Source organism: Nycticebus coucang, chromosome 6 (genome assembly GCF_027406575.1).
Source record: "Nycticebus coucang isolate mNycCou1 chromosome 6, mNycCou1.pri, whole genome shotgun sequence".
In the NCBI taxonomy this organism is placed as follows: domain Eukaryota; kingdom Metazoa; phylum Chordata; class Mammalia; order Primates; family Lorisidae; genus Nycticebus; species Nycticebus coucang.
This window is the reverse complement of record NC_069785.1, coordinates 108,926,553-108,931,716: the sequence shown is the minus strand read 5'-3', so window position 1 is coordinate 108,931,716 and position 5,164 is coordinate 108,926,553.

Here is a 5,164-nt window from a genome sequence, read left to right as displayed (position 1 = left end):
TTTTTTTAATAATTTTTTTATTAAATCATAGCTGTGTACAATAATGCAATCATGAGGTACAAGGTGCTGGTTTTATATACAGTTTGAAATATTTTCATCAAACTGGTTAACATAGCCTTCATGGAATTTTCTTAATTATTGTGTTCAGACTTTTATATTCTACATTTAGTAAATTTCACATGTACCCTTCTAAGATGCACCGTAGGTGTGGACCCACTAATTACCCTCCCTCCACCCATCCTCCCCTTTTCCTCCCCTCCCTTGCCCCTTTCCCCATATTTGTGTGCTGAGATTGGGAGCTTTTGTATGAAAGCTATAAATTAGTTTCATATTAGGGCTGAGTACATTGGGTACTTTTTCTTCCATTCTTGAGATACCTTGCTAAGAAGAATATTTTCCAACTCCGTCCATGTAAACATGAAAGAGGTATAGTCTTCATCTTTCTTTATTGCTGCATAATATTCCATGGTGTACATATACCAAAATTTATTAATCCATTCATGAGTCGATGGGCACTTGGGCTTTTCCATGACCTAGCAATTATGAATTGGGCTGCAATAAACATTCTGAGAATTATTTTATTTTTCTTTTGATAAAGACAAGGTCTCACCCTATTGCCCAGGCTGGAGTGTAGTGGTGGGATCATAATTCACTATAACCTCAAACTCTAGCTGCTCAAGTAGCCAGGACTATAGGTGTGTGCCACCAAGCCCAGCTATTTTTTTTTTTTTTTAATCAATGTGTATATGGGGTATCTCACTATGTTGCCCAGCTGGCCTTGAACTCCTGGCCTCAAGTGATAGTCCTACTTCAGCCTCCAAAGGCCCTGGGATTATAGGCGGGAGCCACTGGGCCCTGCCAAGAATTCTTTCTAAAAATGGGACAGAACTGGGCATGTATGTAGTCTGGAAGAAAGAAGTCATACAAGGAAAATGCTAAAAATGAAGAGAGCAGAAGATTTTTACTGGACAAAGATCTGGAAGAGGGTGGATGAAATCAAAGGCATTAATGAAGAGGTTGATCTCAAAAAGGATGGGTCATCTTTATCTCTGGCTAGAAACAAGAAATGATTATGAATATAGATAGCAATTTTTTTGGGGGGAAGAGCTGAAAGTTGAATGTGGTTCATATTAAATCCTGTGTTTAAAAAAAAATGTGGATGTGAATCTTCTCTGACCATTGTTTTGAAAAATCATCTGCCAAAATTTTAAAGATTTCCTAGGAGAATGGGGGAAAATGAAAAACTTATGAACCTTACTCAAAACTTTTCATTTGCTTCATAGTCTTCAGAATCACTTCATCTATATGTTTGAATACATTGCTGCTGTGATCAGTCTTATAGGAGTGTGTATGACATTTTTAGTAAAAGCAATTTTTGTTGAAAGAAAACTTTTCTGTTGAACAATGGTATGGAGGAAAAAAGGCAAAATATGTTGCTGTAGACAAAATGAAAACCTGTCAGTGGTGTTCACTATCCCACTTCTGACACCACTTGTCAGGGTCCCTTTGTTGACACCACTTACCAGGTCCCATCTGGGGTGCCACTTGTTGGGGCCGGAGTGTGGCTAGGTCTCCGGTCCCCAGCTTATCTAGGTTCTGGAAGCGGACTGCTAGGCTACTTTGCTTGGAAACAATTGCTCTTAGGTGACTGAGGGCTATTTACTTTAGCAGAAGAGAAAGAGAGAAAGACAGTATTTGAGGGAGTAAAATAGTCTTAGTAAGAAGAATACATCTTAGCAGGCTTTCATACAGGCACTCTGCAGGCAGGAGAAGCAACAGAGTCAGAGTGAGCAGGTCCGTGATAAAACGTACCTACACTTCCGACTGCCGTCTCCTCCAGCCTCTTATAGACAGTCTCCTGTGGCTCTTAACACCACAGGTGTAGAAACTACCAATCACTGATGGTCTTGTCTTGGAGCTCTCATGTTTATCAGGAGAGCCAAATCCCTTCCCATGCCCTTTTAACCAAGGTGTTACATTACCAAGCTATACAGATGTTTCTTATAACCCTCACTCGTCCTTGCCATATGCTATATGGACTACTACCAAAACTACTCTTTGGTCTAGTGACAGACACTTCTTTTAGTTTTTATCTCTGTTGCTAGTTTTACGTATTAGTCTTCACTAATACTGTATAGGGAGTTGGAAGGAGAAGAAGCTTTTTCTCATTTCAAACTATAGTTCATGTAAGAATTCATATGAAAGCTTCTTTAACTTGCTCTGGGCTACCTCTTAGTGTATATAAATATAGAAATATACACATCTTGGCTGCAAGTATTAATAATAGTGTCTATATTTCAAAAAGATGAATTATCAATAAAAGTCCAATATCCATTTGTCTCCAGAAATGATAAACACATTCTACAAATTCAGTTTTAAAATAAATCCACCTCACTACTTGCTGTATATCAAGATACTTTTATGAATTATTTTGGTATTTTATTATTTTTTTAATTTTTTAATGTAGAAAAAGAATGCCCACATATAAAAAATCCAGGTTATTGTATTTAGAGAAATTCATCATGACTTTATATTAAGAAACCAAATGAAGACTTGGTGTACAAATCCACAAAGCAAAACCAAGAACGTCAACTTAAAGATAATCAAGGCTATTTCATTAGCCAGAAGCAGCAGCAGATGACCACAGGAAGGTGAGATGTTACAGAAGAATTACAGAAGATATACCGTCTGTTTCTAGTGTGTTGGGCAAATTAATTTATTTAGTACCGACAATGTGTAGACAGACTGATATACTTAACATCATTTAATCTTTGGAATAATTGATGAGGTAGGAATTATTCTGATCCTGCACCCAAGAATACTAAGACTCAGAATTTCAATATCTTGCCAAAATGTGCCTATCAGAGCCAGTATTTGAGATGAACCTTATGTGCTCAGTTCCCCACTTACACCTGCTCCTGAATCTTGACCATAAGGAGAATTATCCATTTTCAGAGTAAAGTAAATTATAGGAAATGCAGAGCGAGTGGGTAGAGCAGAACCTTTACTTTCTGATTTGCTCGAATTCTTTGTAAATTCTGGTTATGAGCTGTTTATGGCAATATTCTCTCCTACTTGGTAGGTTGCTCTCCAGTACTGTTGATTGTTCCCTTAGCTGAGCAGAAGATTTTTAGCCTACTCAAATCTCATTTAATAATTTTCATGGAGGAGAGACAAGATGGTGGACTGAAGCCAGCTTTCAACAGAGGCTCCAGTCCAGAAGGAGAGTTAAAGGACAGGAATTTAGTAAGTATCCTGGTGGATTTGAACCGCACCAAGAGAGAAGGTTGAAGAACGCGCATCAACACCGCTGAGGCAAGCTGTGATCACAAGGATGCAAACAAAAGGTACAAAATCCACCACCAAGCAGACGGGAGTCCCCCTCCCCCATGAGACTGGCTCAAGAGCCCCACAATTAAACAAACAGGCAGAAATTAAAAGCCCTCTCACTACACTCCACGGGAGAGACCTTCTAAAAACTGGACCTACCTCCCTACTAGGGTGCCATGGCGTTCTCCTGCCAGGCATAAAACTGTATAAAACTTTAAAAATCCTTTGCCGACAACCCTGAACCCCCAACACTCCTCTCCCATTCACTGAGGTCTGGAGGCCTGTCCCCCAGGAGTTTGGATTCTTGGGTGATTTCTCAAGGGGAGTGGACAGTCCCCGAGCTGCAACTGGTTAGCGCTGACTCTGAGGCACGCGAGTGAGGAGAGGGCACCTGGCTAAGGGGGAGTCATGCCTCGGTGGCACTTCCCTGCGGTGCGGTGCAGCAGCCCTCCCCGTGCATCAATACGGCCAGGCATAAAACTGAATGAAACTCTAGTTTCCCCCCACTCTCACTCGGGGTCTGGGGGCCTGTTCCCCAGGAGTTTGGATCCTTGGGTGATTTCTCGAGGGGAGTGCACAGTGCCCGAGGCGCGACTGGTCAGCGCTGACTCTGAGACACACGAGTGAGGAGAGGGCACTCCGCTGAGGGGAGTCACACCTTGGCGGCACTTCCCTGCTGTGCGGTGCAGGAGCCCTCCGGGGCAACAATACGGCCAGGCATAAAACTGAATGAAACTCTAGCTTCCCCCAACTCTCACCTGGGGGTCTGGGGGCCTGTCCCCCAGGAGTCCAGATTCTTGGGAGATCTCTCAAGGGGTGTGGACAGAGCATAAACTGCGGCCGCTCAGTGATGACTCTGGGGCACGAGACAGAGGAGAAAAGGGTTGGCTGGGTGCCCACACCAGAGCAGAAGTTCCTGGAGGCAAATCAACAGCTGTTTTTTCTTTAACAACAAAACGGCTCACTTCTGGATATTCTGAAGCCACACACCCTGTCTCCCTGGGCAACCAGAGGAGGCCACCAGTGAGCAAAGGATTTGCCTGACACTGCTCACAAACCCGGGAAGATTCCAGGGCAGGGCCGACTCAGAGAGGTAATCGGACACAAACCTCCAGCAGCAAAGACGTTTGAACTCAGAACAGCCCGTCTTCTGCAGGCGATTTTAGCAGAAACAGAGACAGAACCCCACAAAGTTGTCTGTTCTGTACTTTTCTGTTAGCAACATCAATCAGGGATGGGGCTAAGCCTGAGTGAATACCTCCCTCCCACCACCTGCATCAAGCACTCAAAGATGTCAGGCCCCATCTCCTCCTGCTAGATAGTGGCAGACTGCAGGGGCCTGGCAGACTTCCTTGCAATTCAGGCAGGTGCAAACCCCTGGAGTATCTGTTCACTACAGGTAACTGGGTTAGCCATCTGCAGAGATACCAGTGATTGGGTCCGACGGAGGGGCAAAGTGGGGAAGGAGACATCAACCTTTCCAGACTGATCTGTTTTCTAGGTGGCTCCTCCTGACTCCACGCAGCACTGGAGTAAGCATTATCAGAGGAGTCACCAGACCCCTGTGATCCAGTTCCCAGAGACCTCTTGAACTCTCCCACCCGAGACAGGTGCCGATTGACACAATCAATTTGGACCTTTTGAACTGAACTAATAGACTGAGGAATTTTCAGGTGGTGCCCTGGGTATGCGGTTGTAGGAAGGTTTGATTTTCCTTTTCCTTTTCAAATTGGTGCCAGAGGTGGGTGGGCGGGGTGACTTAATTGCTGGTTTTTCCACACAGCTGAGACTTCAAGCCAGAGTAAATGTTACAATAGGATCGAACAGAAACCAA